The following is a 17,606-nucleotide window of genomic DNA, read 5'->3' as shown; positions in this document are numbered from 1 at the left end:
TATGCAAACCCGCCCCACCCCCAATAATACAAATAAAACCCCTAAGTACAAAGTGACATATAATCCATTAATACTCCCTGTGGCCCATGACAGGAATCCCATTGTCTGACAGGCTGCAAGTTATTTTAAACTTATTTGAGTCATAAGTGTTTAGAATTGACAAAAGTGAAAAGCACCAAGCCCTAAGATTCATGTAAACCTGAGACAAAGCGACCGAGCAGGTCACACGTCATCATAGAGCGGGACCAGCAAACAGAAACATCTCAAATCTGTGCTGTAAGTTAAAATCAAAGTTTTAATACTAGGGTTAAAAAAAAGAACCTGCCGTGCCAGGCACTTAGCATGCTGGGCATTTGGCTCTCAGCTTGTCCAGACGCTACAGCAGCAGCAGCACAAGTCTCAGGATCATCATGAGGCTGAGTCAAAAGAAGAGGAAGACAGAGGGACAGTCACGCTGATGGACAGGCCTGCTGTGTACTGCCCTGTCATGTCCCTGTGCTGTGGGCTCTGAGGGCTCTGTCACCGCCCTTCTCAGAGGAAGCAAGGGGGACTCATTTTTCCTGTGTCCCACCTTCCCAGATGCAACTTGACAATATTCCCTGAACAGATGAGAGAAAGCAAACCTGCTGTTCTGAAAGGCTCAGATCAGGGCTTAAGGGAGAAAGGTCAGGGAGAAAGGTAAACTTCCAAAAGCTACTGAAGATGAGCCACTGCGAAGGCCTAGTCAAGGGTGCAGGAGAGCTGGCTCAGCAGTTAGGAGCACCTGCTGCTCTTCCAGAGGGCCGGAGCTCCGGTCCTGCATCCATGGCAGGTGTTTATAATAATAAATGACACGTGACTCAAGCTCCAATCTTCATCATTACTTACTACTTTTGATCCTTCTCGGTATCAAAAAATCACCTTACGTCATGGACAGAGGTGCAAAGTTGTCTTTGGTACCTCTCCACACAAATAAACATCACCACACTAGATAAAAACGGGGCCCCTCTAGAACATTCAGCATCAACAAAAGATCATAAAACTATTTAGGAGGCTTGAAGCATTTCTAACTTGTCTTTTTTTTTTTTTGCCACACATATTTTTAAACATTGTGTCAACCTGTATTTGGTGTGTTTTAATCCTGATTTATATTTTATTATGACTTTATTAATTTCCATGTCTTTTAAAGCATGATATACAAATGTAAATACCTGCTCAATATTTTATTAGATAGATAAAATATTTACACTTCTTTTCTGGTGAATTTCAAGGTTGCTTTAGTTTTTCAGCTTATTATATTTTCTATTATCAGCTTATCAAATTTTCTATTAGAAATACAGCCATAGTGAGCATTAGGGTTTGAGTATTTCTTTTTGGAGGATAATTCCTGGAAAACAAAATTGTGTACCCAAGCAAGGTGATGTTTGTGGCTTTCAACATACAAGGGCAGCTTCCAGGAGGAATTAGAAACGTTTTCTCTATACTTTATTTGATAATATATATTTTACCAACTGTACCTCAAAATAAGTATCTCCTGGGTAAGATGGCAGACTAGAGGCCACCTCTGAGAGACTGACTAAAGGAAATCTGTCAGAATAGGGGAAAAAATAGACTTTATTCTAAAGAGAACGAGGAAGGGCTTTGAAAGCTCACAAAGATGCAGAGGTAAAGACAGGAGACACACTGAAAAGAACTGGGAAGCTAACACAGCTCTAGACACATGGTCCCTAGGAGCAGTGAAAGGAAACAGAAGCCTCGCCCAGAGCCTAAGCTGGGGAGCCCCAGGAAAAGCCCAGTGTCCTCAAATCTCAAGCACAGTTTAGTTGAAGGTTTTGGTGGGACACTAACTAATTCTTCACTCAGACAGACAGTAGTAGAGAGGAATTGCTTTCTGCCTTTCTGTGTCCTGGGGGGCAGTAACCAGGTGTGATCTTCAGAGGCATGCTAGAGAGGGGGGCAGAATCTGTCCATTATAGAGGAAGAAGGTGGCTCAGTTGCAAAGGCACAGCAAAGGTGACCTTCACGGTAGGAGATGAATAAAGGAGAAAGAGGAAGGATTCTGTTGTTGGAAACATTTAATCCCAACCCGGATTTTCTAGCTCGCCTTTGACTATGTAGGTCTCGGATAAAAGACACACAGCTTGTATTATTACAATAAGCCTTAGTCAGTACAAGAGCTAGGCAGCTATCTATCCTCTATGCGATTATGTCTATTTCTAAGCCAATAATCCCATTATGTCATTTGCCATGTTTCCTCTGGGCTGCTCTTAACTCCAGGTAGCCAACCCACATGACCATGCTTCCATGCCTCACCTAACCCATGGTGGCTTCCTCCTCTCCCACCTTCTCCCTCTTGTGGTCTCCTCCAACCCTGTAAGCCCAGGAGAGCTAGGAAAGAGTCTATCACGTCCAACAGCACACTAGCAACCCCTCACACTATCAGGGATGACCGAAAAGAATAGTCAATAGCGCAATCAATCAAAAAACACCACAAATTTATAAGAACTAGGCCAAGTGGTGGTGTAAGCCTCTAATCCCAGCCTTCAGAGGGCAGAGGCACGGGATCTCTGAAAGTTTGAGGCCAGCCGGGTCTACATAGAGAGCCTCAGGGCATCTAGAAGTATAAGGAGAAACTGTCTCAAAAAGAAATGAGAAAAAGAAAAAAGGAAAAATAAATAAAGGAATACACTACATTGGTGAAGACATCATAAAATGTTACCAAATGTTAGTAATAATTTATCATGCATACCAGATCCCCATGCAAACTGGAACAGGACTTTGATAGTGAACATAATTAACCTTAAACAAAGATTTTAAGCTATAAAGAAGGCCACTATAATAAATGAATAATACATGAAGAGGACATAGCAATTATAAATATGTATACATACCAAAATCTGGGTTAGCAGTTGCATAAAAAAAAATTATGTTATAGTAAAAACCAGGAAGGTCTGGATACGATAGCGGTGCTTGTCTTTAATGGCCACCTTATCTTTAGATGGACCATTCAGCCCCAAACCAACCAAGATACTTCAGACTTAAGCTTCACCAGTGATCAAATAGATTTACAGATAAATTCAGACTTCCTGTCCTACAGATGCAAGCTATATTCTTCCCTATAATCCACACAGTCATATCTAGAGTAGTCCATAAGCAAACTATATCTGCCTCTAATTAATTTTTTAAGTGCTCTGATATTTAGGCTGGGTGTGGTGGCACACACTTTAATCCCTGCACTCAGGAGTGAGAAGCCATCAAAACAATGTGAGTTCAAGGTTAGCCTGCTCTACATAGTGAATTCCAGGCCACCCAGGGCTATGCAGTGAAACCCTTTCTAAATAACAAAGAAATGAAACAAAATTAATTATGAAAAGTATCTAGCTATAGTACAATAAAAGTTTGACTAATATTCCAGAGAGGTCAGAAAGAGGGGGAAAGAAATCAAATGGAATAAATAACCAAATCCACTTATCCTGCCCCATCCGAGTCTTTCTTGGAGGCCCTGAGGAAAGCCTAGCTCTGTGTCCTTGCTCAGCAGCAGACTTGGCAAGGGCAGTCTGGAGCTGAGCCGTGTGGGCCTTGAAGGAATTGACTCAGCTTGCCCCTGAAGAGACTGAAGCTATCAGGCCAAGGCTGCTGAGTGCTGGGACAGCTCTTGAGGTACCCTGGGTTCCTTTTGTGAAACATTGCTTGCTTGGCCTCCCACTTCCAACTTTGTCCCATTGTGTGATGGAGTCTGCTGACTGTCCCACTTGTGCCCTGAAAACAGTCATATGGTGCGGTACTCATTAATAAGTGTTCTAGGCCTAAGATAATGCTTTAGCAAGACCTTCCCCCCACCCCCATCTTTTATCCTTTCTTCCTTTCTCATCCTCTGCCACCTCTACCTCAGGATCCCATCACTGAGGAAGGACCTGCTATTGCTATGCCAGGTCAGTCCCCCAGCTGCTGGAGAACAAATGACAAGGGGCTGAGAAAGGAGACACAGCCTGTCTTGTAGATGCATTGCTCCCAGTCTCCTCACACAACCAGAATCTTTGCATTATCTGAGTCTTCACAGTAACAAGGGCAAGAACACAAGATGGAGGCCTCAATTGTATGGATTGGTTTGGAGACTTTGGTGGTGGCGGATGGATATTTTGCTTGTTTGTTTGTTTGTTATTTTGGATGTCATGGTGACAATATGTAGCTCTGACTGTGTTGATACATAGCCCACACTGACCTTTGATTCCCAGAGATTTGCCTGCCTCTGCCTACCCTAGCCCTGTGATTAAAGGCATATAACCCCATACCAGGCATCTGCCTTGTTCAGAATTCCAGCTCCATGTATTAGCAGCTGCTTGACGCTTGCAGGGATGTTCTGTTAGAATCCAGTTACTGCTCAGACATCAATGCTTGCTACAGGTTTTCCCTTTCATGGACACAGGCAGGCTTTCCACTTAGACACTGTCTGTGAGTCCCTAGCTAAAAATTTTCCAGGTGCCAAAGGGACTTTGCAAGGACAAGAGTAGTGGTGGCCACACACCCTGTTCCCTACCACCTCATTTTTAGTGAAGGTATGTGCAGAAAGGTATGTGCACACATCGTCAGAAGGGTACATGCACACATCGTCAGAAGGATATGTGCACACATCATCAGAAGGGTATGTGCACACATCATCAGAAGGGTATGTGCACAAATCATCAGAAGGGTATGTGCACACATCATCAGAAGGGTATGTGCACACATCATCAGAAGGGTATGTGCACACATCATCAGAAGGGTATGTGCACACATCATCAGAAGGGCATGTGCACACATTGTCAGAAGGATATCAGGGCAGACCTCTCATTCTCTCCTTAGAGGCCTCTCTCACCTCACTGTTATTGGTTTGTCTGTCCATAGTATTATTTTTTTAAGAGTAAACTCTTAACACCTCAACGATCTGCCCAGGCGACTTTCTCAAATCACTTCTCTGAGGTCTTTTAACCCCTGATCCCTGTCTTTCAGTTCGCTCCTGCACAAAGCAGGGATGAAGCAAAGGTTAAATAAGTTAGTACAAAACCAAAAACAAACAAACAAACAAACAAAAAGATCGTACACTTCAAGTGATTCCAACATACCCCTCTTACTCCTCCCAGGGACCTAGCAACAGCTTATGTTATCACCTGCCACCAGGACCTGCCACCAGGACCTGCCACGTGCGACTTGGCCCATGTTTAAGAGGACTGCATTCAACAGGTTTTGGGACAGGCCCTTCTCCAGCTGTTCGGGACCCACCTGAAGACCAAGCTGCACATCTGCTACACATGTGCGTGAAGGCCTAGGTCTAGCCCGTGTATGTTCCTTGGTTGGTGGATCAGTCTCTGAGGGGCAATGCGCCAGATGTGAAGTGAATAATTTAAAAAAGAAAAAGAAAAACAAGGTCTGCTTGAGCATTCACTCTATCTCTGTCTCTGTCGTCTCTGTCTCTGTCTCTGTCTCTCTCTCTTCCCTCAAATTCCTGGCCATCCTCTCCCTCCTGCTTCCTGTCCTTTCTTCTGTCCTCTCTGTCCCCCGCTCTTCTGCCCTCATGGCTCTGCTCCAGTCTGCCTGCCTCTACCCCTTCCCAAGGACTTCACTCCCCTCCCCCTTTATGCCAGGTCTGTTACATTGTGTGATTTCTCAGGGGGACACCTTGGCATAGGTTTCTAGGTAGCCCCTGACACTACCTTATATTTTACAACACCTGCCACAGAGTTACCATTTGATGAGGGTTCGTCAACTCAGTCACTAGAGGCCCTACAGTGCTGTCTGTGTTAGACCTATGAGGAAACCGAGACTGGCAAAAAGAGTTTTTGTCAGATCTAGAACTGAAGGCCAGGTTTCCTGGGAAGATTCGCTGTCTGTTTTTATGTAGTGATAAGAAAGACATTAGTGCTTAGGGAACACTTGCTAAATGCTCCTTGTGCTAAGACCTTAACACACAGTGCTTCTTTCGTTCCTCATAATCAACAAAGCAAGGTTCTTAAGCAAGTTCTTTGCTTTCAAGTTAACAGAGAAATCTGTGCCTTTTCCACTTAGCAGGTGTTCTTATCTCTATTTTAGAAAGGGAAATGTTGAGGACAAAACATTCAGAATGCAGCTGGGCATGGTGGCACACGCCTTTAATCCCAGCACTCGGGAGGCAGAGGCAGGCAGATTTCTGAGTTCGAGGCCAGCCTGGTCTACAAAGTGAGTTCCAGGACAGCCAGAGCTACACAGAGAAACCCTGTCTCGAAAAACCATTAAAAAAAAAAAAAAAAAAAAAAACCGAATTTCAGGATGCAAAAACTTATTGCTCTGTCAGTGACAGGCACTCAGGACCAGGAGTGCATCCCCAGAACCTGGGACATCAACAATGTGTGCTTGGTGACCTCTGCAATGCAAGAGACCAGCTTACCAACTTTATAAACAGTGCTGAGATACCAGGACAAACTAGGTGACATTTATGAGTTCCTCGAGGTCAGGAAGTGGTGAGAATTGGTTCTACTGCTTTCTCTTAATTCGGATCCCAAAAGCCCGCTTCCAGATGTGAGGGTCCCTGCCCCCAGCTGGCTTTGACTGTTCATAGAGAACTGCTATTCAGCCAATGCCTGGCACAGAGATGGACGTGAGACCTTTAGATTGTGCAGGCACGGGACCAAAGGGGAAGAAGGACAGAATTGCCATGATGAGGAAGCCAAGAAAGCAGACTTAAGGGCCCACCAACGAGTAAGACTCTGGGAAAGCAGCCCAAGATTCCCTGATCCCTCTCTTCTGATTGCATCTGAGGTAGCAGAGATGAAATGTAGATTTTAAAATATGTTAACTCAGGAATTAAAGAGGGAAGTATGTGCTAGGGGCAGGGAGGTTTAGAAGTGCCTAGCCATGGAGCAAGTAAAGCTTATCAAAATTAGCTGGCCTGTGTGTCCTGAAAGGGCTGCAGCTGACATATAAGAATATGAAAGATCCTGACAGAATGTAAAAGGTCACAGAAGCCCTGAAATTGGCAAAATAGATTTCATTGTTACTAAAAGTAGCTTCACTGATTTAGAAAAATAGAGGTGCACAATGCTCTGGCCACTCCTTGAACCAGTGTGTCTGCCAATGTTTTGACCGTTCCTTGAACCCATGTGTGTGCCCACTGATGAAGCCCACTGCCAGGTGTTTGTGATATTGGTTGCTGGGGAAGAGTCGGAAAATCTCCCCAGCAACCACAGCGGGGCCAATCCTGAGTTGCTACACCTGCCCCAGACTCTTTCCTTGTACCCATCCCACACCCATTTCTTGAGAATGGACATTGTTTAGATCTGGAAATCCCCTACTCCCCCCTCTCCTTTCCCCCCTGAGGGCCTATAAAAACTGGGACCCCTTTCCCCTCGTGGTTGATTCCTCTACCCCTGTGTGGGATATGAGTCGTCCCCAGAGCTCTGGCTTTCCCCGAATAAAGCCTCATGTGGTTTGCAACAAGCTCGGTCTCTCGTGAGTTCTTGGGTGTCCACTATTGTCCCCAGGCCTGAGTGAGGGGCTCCTCTCAGAGTCTTTCAAATACAGACTAGGTCTCAAGACACAGCCCTTTACTAGGCCATGGTGACTGTGATCACACATGACTGTGGCTGGCAGGCCAGACAGACACAACTGTTCTGGCTTCTGTTGTTTCTATGTTTTCCTCTATCATCAGGCATAGACTCCGGGTCTGGGATCTCAGTGATGGCCAACCCATCAGCTCTGCCAGTGCTGCTGGCGCCCCCTGCTGGAAGAGCAAAGGATAAAACTACCACCACTTTAAAGAGCTGTCTTGTAACTCTCCCTGCTGTCCTCCATAGGGAAATGATTTACTGAAACTTAAGGGGCAGCAAACAGGACAGCTCTGGATTCCAAATGGCCTCTGATGTTGGAGGCAGAGCAATGTCTCTGTGCCTTAAGGGTTTCCCTTTCAAGGTTCCACAGCTGCCACTACATTTAAAGGGTCCCCACAGGGCTATCTCAAGACTGGAGGAGGGACAGAGTATAGTTTGAGCAGAGGTATTTATTCTTTGGTTATTAAGGAAAGATCAAGGACATGAGAAAGGCATTTGTGAAACCTGGCACCAGGACCACAGAGGAAGGGCAGAAAGGGCTCTACATAGTCAGAAGATCTGGAGGTGTTCACAGCTGCATGTCTCATGGGTTTGTGCTTCATGAGAAACACTTTGGAAGAAGAAACATGGCTCTCCTTTTCTTAGTACCCTCCTTCACAGCTCTTCATTTAGTTCCTGAACATGCCCCACCCCGCAAGCTGTGGAGAATGGTATTTTCTGAAGACTTCTTACACAACCCTAAATGCTTGAGTTCAGACTGAGATGCAGTCCTATAGATTTTTGTTCCCTCTCACTATCATCAGAAAGTCTGCCGAAGCCAGGCCATGTGTGACTGATCGTACTCTCTGCAAAACGTTCCTGGAGGTAACCGCATGCACTCTGATGGTGAGCAAGCCCTCAAGGTGTGGGACATGTCAGGCACTGAGCAAAGCTGGCCCAAGAGTGAGGTGACATGCTGTGGGTGGCAAGAGCTGACAAGCCAAGGCTGCTAAAGCTCATTGGAGCCCAGATAATGCCAGACATGGAGATGGCAGGGTTGGTGTTTCCCTGCTGGCTTTCAGTGTGCATTTGGTCCTGTCACTCCTTGCTGTCTACCCTCGTTCCTCTCTTTGGTAATGAGAGACTTTAGTCTGTGCTGTGACATACTGGGAGGCTGTACTTCATTTTCTTGTATTGCTGGGGCTCATAGTTTAGAGACTGAACCGAGTCTTAGAAGCAACATCGGAAGAAGAGTCCTGAAATGTGTCTGTGTGTAGCATCAAGTGTGGCACAGACTCTCAAGCTTCCTGCACTAGAGCTGCTGGGCTGCACATGAGCCCAGAGCCCGACCTCCAGGCTTCCAGGTTACTGGCTTTGGAGAAGGGCCTGAGAATCTGCTCTTCTAATGCTCTCTCAAGTGGTGCTCACACAGGTCTGGGCACCACCCTTGGAAGATCATTGTGTATATTTAAGACTAAACTCCAAGAAGGCTTAGCTAGGTAGCAAACAAGCAAACAAACTGCCAAACTGTTCTGTTTCCCACTCAAAATCCAGATTCACTCAGCAGAAGCAGCCACCAAGTCCTCTAAGAGATGATGAGAGGTGGCATCTGGTGGGTTTTGGAAGAGTTTCACAGTGAAGGGCATTTGAGAAGTGGAGAGCCTCTGTGATAAGCTTGTTGGTGCAAATGACCTGGCAGACACACAGCCGGTCTATCAGACAAGCCTGCAGATTCAATGTAGGTCACTGCATGAGGTTAGGGTGTGGGGGGGGTGGGGGAATGGAATCTAAAACCTTGCCATTTCTCAGAGGTAAGGTCATGAGTGTTCTAGCTCAAATGCTTTCCTAGGCAGCATAAATAGCTTGATGCCAGCACACTGTACTGACAGAGGACTTGTGTAATACTGGCTTGAGGAGAGCAGAGCTTCAGGGCAGAGTGATTTCTACCCGAGACTTACTCACTTCTAATACCTCTGAAAATGAATGTCCTCAGTGCTAGAGGCAGTTGTTAGAAGTATTATTGTTCTGTATCATGGAAATAAAAAACTGAATATGTGTGTGTGGGGGGGGGGGAAAGGGTTGTTAATCCTATAATATTGGTATTCTCCCTCTATAACCTCTTTGTTATACATATACATGAATAATATTTACAGTATTAGCTGGGCGGTATGTGTTGCTCTTAAAACAAACTATTTTGGTTCACATCTATAATTCAGCCATTGGAAAGCAGAGGCAGAAAGGATTGCTATGGCTTTGAGGCCAGCCTGGGCTACTTAGTGAATTTCAGGCCAGTGTGGGTAACAGAGTCAGGTTCTGTCTCAAAAATTAAGCAAACATTAATATTCTGTATACATGTATGCTCTTTCAACACATTTTTTATCCTGTAAAGTAGCCATTTCAGAGTTGTGATACATATAAGAACTGTGTGCAACAGGACTGTGTGTGGTCCCCCATGATAGGAGACACACAGCAGTGCTACTGTGGATGGATGTGTATTTCCCAAATGCAAACAGTGAGATTGAATTAGAGGTTAGTGGAAACAGAAAATTGTTTATTCTGCCTAACTCTCGAATCTGGTTCCAATCCTGACAGCATTTGGGAATTGCAGAATCTGCTAGTTCTGTAGTAATGGGTGTTTCCAAAGGTGGAGGACAGAAAGAAATGGAAAATGTCAAGCCTCTGTTTGCTTTTGTTGTTCTGTAATATCAATTAAGTCAGTGTGATTTTAATTTTTATAAATAAATCTCCCCAAAGCCAGGTACACCTGGAAATCTTATGTGTCACTCAACTCTGAAGTTATGCTAGTAGACATAACTGAAGATCATTTACTCTTTAGGGTATTTATTAACTGAGCTTTCTTTGAATTCTTACATATTTTACTTCTGCATTTCCCCAAGATGGCAGAGGTGCTGAGGCCACACGGAATTGTGTCTCTGTCGCCGTGGATCGTAGGTAGACAGTCTTACAGGTTGGCAAAGGCCGAAGGTTTCACTGCACCCTCATCCTCAGCTCCACCCTTGGCTTCCACTCGAGCAGGTGGCTGATGGCGTGAGCTCAGGTGACAAGTTCCCTCTACCTAAGAGCAGTCCTGTTCCACATATCTGACAGTATGGAATCCCAAATGCCCTACAGAGAGATGTTCTCTGAGGTTCAGTTAGAATCACTGAATAGGAGCATGTTGTGGCTGCTTCCATCTTCTGGTACTTTAGTAGGAGCATCTCTGAGTGTCTATTCTGAGCCATATCTTAATCTGCTGCCGGAGCTGATGGAGGTTTGCGGAGGGGTGTTTAAGTGCAACAGACTGCGCAAGAGAGACTGTGCTTCAACTTTCAGACCAATGAAACAACAACAAAGATATCGCAGCATCATGACAGGAAGTATGATCTATCCAATCTTGTCGTGGGGATAATAAAGCGTTCCAAAGGGGTTGTTTGTTTTGTTTTGTTTTTCTGTTTGTTTCTTACTACTACAGATTTAATGACATTGGTAGGGACATATAACTTCTGGCACAGATTAGACACCAAGGGACTAACCTAAACTAAAAGTGGAAATGGATACACTCAGGTATTACATCATTGAACTGCTTAACAGGAAAGCTGTTAACAGGAGGTCCAAACCTCTTGGAAGGTACCAAGCAGCTAATAAAGGCTGGTCTTCTTCATCATCTTCAAGAATTCTTCCTCATTAATCTCTCCATCCCCGTCAGGATCAGCTTCATCAAGCATTTCCTGTAATTCATCTTCGGTTAAGTTTTCCCCTAGCTCCTTGGCAACCCTCTTGATGTTATTTAGTGATATGCTTCCCGTAGCATCGTCATCAAATAATTTAAATGCCTTCAGTATTTCTTCTTTTTCATCTTTTTCACTCATTTTTACGCTCATGATGGCAAAAAAATCTTCAAAACAAATGGTGCCAGTCCCTTCCTTGTCGATTTCAGCGATCAGTTGTTTTACTTCTTCTTTCTTTGGCTCAAAGCCTAAGGCCCGCATTGCAATCTTCAGTTCTTTCAGATCTATGGTTCCAGATCCATCAATATCGAATAAGTCAAAGGCCTCTTTAATTTCTTGCTTCTGGGTGTCATTCAGTTCAACTTTTGCTGCTTTTTTCTTCCATTGGTCTAAAGTTATGCGCTGGCTGGATGCCATATCCCCTCCCTGCGCCCCTGCCCGCGCCCGCGCAACAGCCGCTCTCCCCTCCAGGGCGCGCGTTTGCTCCCGGCAGGCGGTTGCTATATCCAAAGGGGTTGTTTTGAGTAGGGAAAGTGTTCTGTGAGTCTGAGGAGAGAGAAGGCTAGGGTGAGGATGGACAAACAGGATGTTGGAAGGAGGGCCAGAAGGATTCGCAGGCAAAGGTCAGGATGGGAGTGACTCTACAGCCTTGTGTCTTGCTGACAGTGCTCCTACGCCTCTCCTGGGGACTGATTAATTCCCTGGGACCAATTTAGACTTCCAAATTCTCAAAATATGATCAAATTAGTTCCCCCAAAATACTGTGTGTGTGTTCTTAAGTTTCGTTTCTGGGAACTGATTCTCTGGACCGGCAAGATTCAATATGCTTTCCAACTGTGGCGTTCTGTGGCGTTCTGTACCACCCCTCCTGGACATCTAAACCTGGATACTCTGATCTCACAGGGCAATAGCAGGATCACGAGGCTATGCCCTTATCTACCTAGATACTGAGCAGTGAGGGCACTCGCCTTTGAAATCAAATCAACTAGGATTCTGACTGTGGACACTTCACCCTTTGGAATGTCCCCACATCCACTGAAAATGGAAACAATTTGTAGTCTGTGGGTACAAAATTCTTAACGACTCGGGGGTGGGTGGGTGGGTGGGTGGGTGGGGAATCCTAAGGAGTCTTGCTGTAAGCATCATCCCGGCCGGCAGGGGGCAGCAGACTCCAGACCTATGCTCCGACACAGCTGGGTGGAGAAGGGACTTCTTGGCCTCTGCTGGCCCAGAGCTGCACCTGACTCCCAGGGCGAGGACAGAAGAAGGACGTGGGATGAAGGACTCTACCTCCCACAAACCAACTCCAAAGAGAACAAGACTGTGTTCAAGAGACACTTAAGAGAACACTTAAGGCGGGTCACAGCTACGGAGTGCGCCTGCGCAGTACTGCATCCGGAGTGAGGTAGTGCCCTTAAGCATCTCTGCTTTTTTTTTTTTTTTTTTTCTGCCTTTTCCAGCTGCAACAAGGGTGCAAGTGGGCTGTGCATCCGTTCCATAAAAGAAACTTTTCATGCAAAGGCATGAGAATAAACCAGTTGTTGCTGAGCATCTGCCTTCTCCTTCAATCTCTTGATCTTCACAGAAGATCTGGGGAAGGAGGAAGGAAGGAATGGCATCTGCCCTCCCACAGATCTTTTCTGGCTCATCCTGCCAATTTCCTGAATTTCTGCCTTCATGGGGACCCTAAATTTCGCATCTGTTTTACCCTTTACCTCCCCAGAGGTGGGGCGTTGTGGTAGATAAAGTTCAACCAAGACTTCCTTTAAAAATGGCTCTCATGCCCACTTAGCTCATAGGTAGGCAATTGGTTTATTTTTATGTGAAGATGCTTTGTGTATACTTATTTACAGATCTTTTAGTGGATGGAGAAGATTCTGGAGGCCTGAGACAGGGCAGGGCGGTTTCCTATCCCGGGCAGTGAATAATTTTGTTGCATTGCATCCAGGACGTTTTCCAGTCCTATATCAGCACCTAGCCTCTGTCTGTTGCACGAACATGCAATGAGCATGCCTCCCTCTTCCAGCTACACTCAACTCCTTTCAAGTTCTTACAGCCTTGAGGGGGGGTTGGAGGTGGAGGGTAGGTGTCCTTTGCCTTCCAGAAGAAGCCAGAAAGGTAATTGACCTGTGTAAGTTTTCTCAGTGAGCACTTGTTGCCAATGGAATAATTTTGTTCTTTAGCATGAAACTCAGTTCTCTGTGGAGACGCAGGAATTGTGGGATTCCTGACAATGTAGCCAAGGTTGGTGAGGCAGTGGAGGGGGGAGTGTGGACAGCCACTGGATAACTTCCACACAGGCTGTGTATTGGAGCCACCCACTCATTCTCTCAGGGCAGTGCGCTTGGAGCTGTGTGCAGGTCAGCAATGGATGAACTAATGTGGGTTTGCCCTACTTGAGCTTGGCTGGCAGAGAAAAAGAATCTGACAGGCAACGAATCTCAAGCAGTTTTACAGGAAATTAAAGGAATTTATCTCTTATTGAGACAGGGTCACACGAACAGTTCAGGGACTCAAGAAGGTGAACTCACTTTTCATATTTTAAGTTAGCTTAGGAAAAAAAATTAGACTCCAAGTTACTATCCAGTGATGAATAATCTGTGCTATCAGCTTTGGATTTTTAAAAAAGTATGTCTTCTTGACTATTAGGCACATCAGTGAATAGTTAAATATATGTGTATGTGCACACACAAACATGCTCTCATGCTTACACACACACACACACACACACACACACACACACACACACACACACTACTGTCCAGAGACTCTGACTAAGGGAAAAGCATCAAGACTTCCCACCCTTAATTCCACTAGTGGTCCAAGACAGAGACCAGTAGGGAGCCTTGCTTGTAACTCCCCAGCCTTGCCCACCTCCAGGCTGTAGACTCTCAAGGCTGACTCTCAAATTCATGCATGCTCCCCTTCATTGTCCTTTCTCACAGGTGGGTACTCTCATCAACTGATAGCTCCACTGCAGTCAGCTCCAGATTCATGTCCCCCTGTCTTTCCTGAGTATGTTCCACTACCACAGCTAGGAAACATTAAGTCTGCCTGTAAGGCTTGCTTGCTTAACCCTTCACTGACCTTGGGGCAAGAACCACAGACTCCCCTTACAGGGTGATGTGAGCACAGGTGATATTTCTAATGGACACTCTTTGCACAAAACATGTGTGTTTCAGGTTTTAAGGTGTGTCATTATTCGTTTGTTTGTTTGTTTGTTTTGAGACAGAATTTATCTGTGTAGCCCTGCCTGTCCTGAAACTCACTCTGTAGACCAGGCTGGCCTCGAACTCAGAAATCTGCCTGCCTCTGCCTCTGCCTCTGCCTCTGCCTCTGCCTCTCTGCCTCTGCCTCTCTGCCTCTCTGCCTCTGCCTCTCTGCCTCTCTGCCTCTCTGCCTCTCTGCCTCTCTGCCTCTCTGCCTCTCTGCCTCTGCCTCTGCCTCTCTGCCTCTCTGCCTCTCTGCCTCTCTGCCTCTCTGCCTCTCTGCCTCTCTGCCTCTCTGCCTCTCTGCCTCTGCCTCTCTGCCTCTGCCTCTGCCTCTGCCTCTGCCTCTGCCTCTGCCTCTGCCTCTGCCTCTGCCTCTGCCTCTGCCTCTGCCTCTGCCTCTGCCTCTGCCTCTGCCTCTGCCTCCCAAGTGCTGGGATTAAAGGCATGTGCCACCACTGCCCGGCGTGTCATTATTCTTTAATCGTGTGTGTCTCTGTGTGGGTGTGTGCACACTCGGCTTCAGAGTTCAAAGGAGGACATCAGATGTCCTGGTGCTAGAGTCTCAGGTAGTTGTGAGCTGCCCAGCATAGGTGCTGGAAACAGGGCTCAGATTCTTCACCAAGCTCTCCCACTCCTCCCCCTACCCTTTGCATTTCATTTCACTTTATTTACAAACATGCCTTGCTTGCTCGCTAACTCCCGGAAGGCTCTGCACATGTTCATTCATCTGCCTGGAACACTGGCTTACTCTGCTTGTTCCGGCTTCCCCGAGATCCCAGCTGGGACCCTGCCTCCCCTGGACATCCACCCTTAGACTCCAATGTCCAACAGACGCCTGTCCCCGTGGGGCTGTTCACCATCTGCTACTCCCTGCCCTGTTGTACTGTAGACAAGCCTGTGTCTACAACCTTTTCAAAACTGCTTCCTACTGCCTTGCACAAAGATAATGCCCAGTAAATACTTGTTGAGTGCAAAGGGGTTTAAATATGCCTCATTGAATGTGCAGGTGACAGATTTACTCTACATCAGTTGTCTTCTTCTTGGTGTGCTGAAATACCAGGTAACATGTAAAGATTACTATTATTGCACAGTTAATATTTCTCTTAAAATGTACCTTTGCTTTCAATTGACACACAATAACTACACATATTTCTGGGGTAAAGTGTGGCATTTCAGTATCTTATATTTAGTATCTTATCAACCAATTAGGGCAACTGTCATAGTCATTACCTCAGACATTTATTACTTTCTTCCCTCTGGGGTCATCCAGAATCCTGTATACTAGCTACAGAAGAGCGTAGAGTAGTTTCCAACCATAGCTCTTCCACTGTGCTGGGCAACATTAGACATTATTCCTCCTTTTCAGCAATTCTGTGTGCCCTATAACGTCTCCCTCTCACATCATTCCTAGGATTTGGTAAAACTTTAGCTTCCATATACAAGTGAGAACACATGGGATTTGTCTTTCTGTGCCTTGAACAATTAATGTTTCCTGAACACTCAGTAAGTGCCCGGCACTATCCTGGTACTCTAATTCATTTTGGAAGTAACCATGTAAGCTAGACATTTCTAATTTCCTTCTATTAAAATGGAGAAACTGCACCACAGAGCAGATGAAGAACGCACCTGGTTTGACACAGCTAGTAAGCCTCGGTGTCATGGAGGCTGAGATATATGGTATGACCAGTTTCTACATAGTACTACGTGGGGCCTCCTGTGAGATGCTCATAGGGCAGAAGAGAGTGAGTCACAGGTGGATGGTGCACTGTGTCACAGGGTGTGGGGCGATTGAACAGAAGAACCCTCCACGAGATCTCAAGCCCACCACTCACACTGTTGTTCACCTTGTTCAGCTGGATGCCCCTTGTTCTCAGGGGCGGGATTGCATAGGCGCCTACGGTGAGACATCTCTGATCCTGAAATCTTGGCTCTGTGTGGTTTGGTCATTGTCTGCTTTCTCTGCACCTTAGTTTCCTCGCCCAGGAAATACTCACAATGATAGCACTGCCCTCATAAAAGCTTGTGTGGTGATTGGCTGTGGTGATATGGAGTTACGTGCTTGGAGCTCAGAATTGTCTTTCTCATTACCCTACTGCTGTTTCTTTTACAAATTAACCTTTTCCATTTGTTTATTTGTTTAGTTTTTTATTTTATTTCAATTTGTTAAGGGCTTCCCACCTCCACACGGGGGAGAGTCTCACTATGCGGTCCTGGGTGGCCTGGAACTCATTTTACAGACACCACTGTGATCTCAAACTCACATTACCTACCCACATGAGGTTGAGAAGATATGACTCCCAGTAGTCTGCCACTCTCTAGACCCCATACCCAAGAGTATTTTAGTAACACAAATTGGACTCTTTGGGGGAAAGGACAGAGAGACAGAGAGACAGAGACAGACAGACACAGAAAAGAACAAAAATGTGTTGAAAGGGAAGTGGGTAGGTAGGTAGGAGAGGATCTGTATGAGTTAGGTGGAGTATGTTAAAAAATACATGGAATTATCAAAGAGTTAATAAAAACATTATTAAAATTTACCAGGCTGGAGAGATGGCTCAGTGGTTAACAGCACTTACTGCTCTTCTAGAGGTCATGAATTCAATTCCCAGCAGCCACAGGGTGGCTCACAATCATCTGTAATGGGATCTGATGCCCTCTTCTGGCGTGTCTGAAGATTGGACAGTGTACTGACATACATTAAATAAATAAATAAATTTATTTAAAAAAATAAATAAAAAATTTAAAATTACCAATCAATTTAGGATTTAACAAGCTGCCTCACTTTGGGGGACATGGGGAGTGAAGGGCATGGCCTATGGATCCAGCAGCTAGAGACTGATTCCTTATCTCTTTGGGGCTATCTGCTATTGCTTCTTGGGTAACTGAGAACAGGGACTCAATGGAACCTTTCTCATCATTGGAGGTGCTTTAGCTGTTGCATAAGTCACACCAAAATGTCACTGACAAACACTTAATTTTGGCCCAGGGCTCCATTATAATGCATAGTGATTTACTATGGGTTACAACTGAATGTGTTGGCCCCTGGAAAGTTGCTATGGACTCTACCTTCAAAGTATAAACCGAAATAAAACGTTCATTGCTATGTATTGTAATGCTAAATACTGGTCAAAACCTGCTTGCTCCCAGGG

At 45.5% G+C, this 17,606-nt stretch overlaps 1 long non-coding RNA gene and 1 pseudogene across 1 annotated transcript in view; one reads left to right on the top strand and one right to left on the bottom strand.

The window, feature by feature from the left end:
• Positions 1-10,962: 10,962 nt before the first annotated feature.
• Gm7094 lies at positions 10,963-11,757 on the bottom strand (annotated as a pseudogene).
• A 622-nt stretch (positions 11,758-12,379) lies between these two features.
• The window catches only part of Gm28836, a 64,158-nt gene continuing 58,931 nt past the window's right edge, over positions 12,380-17,606 (top strand). The window contains exon 1 of the long non-coding RNA XR_373236.3: positions 12,380-12,650. This is a non-coding gene — a long non-coding RNA (predicted gene 28836). The remainder of the gene's footprint in view (positions 12,651-17,606) is intronic.

Source organism: Mus musculus, chromosome 1 (genome assembly GCF_000001635.26).
Source record: "Mus musculus strain C57BL/6J chromosome 1, GRCm38.p6 C57BL/6J".
In the NCBI taxonomy this organism is placed as follows: Eukaryota; Metazoa; Chordata; class Mammalia; order Rodentia; family Muridae; genus Mus; species Mus musculus.
The sequence above is the reverse complement of the archived record's forward strand: the minus strand, read 5'-3'. Positions and strand labels throughout refer to the sequence as shown.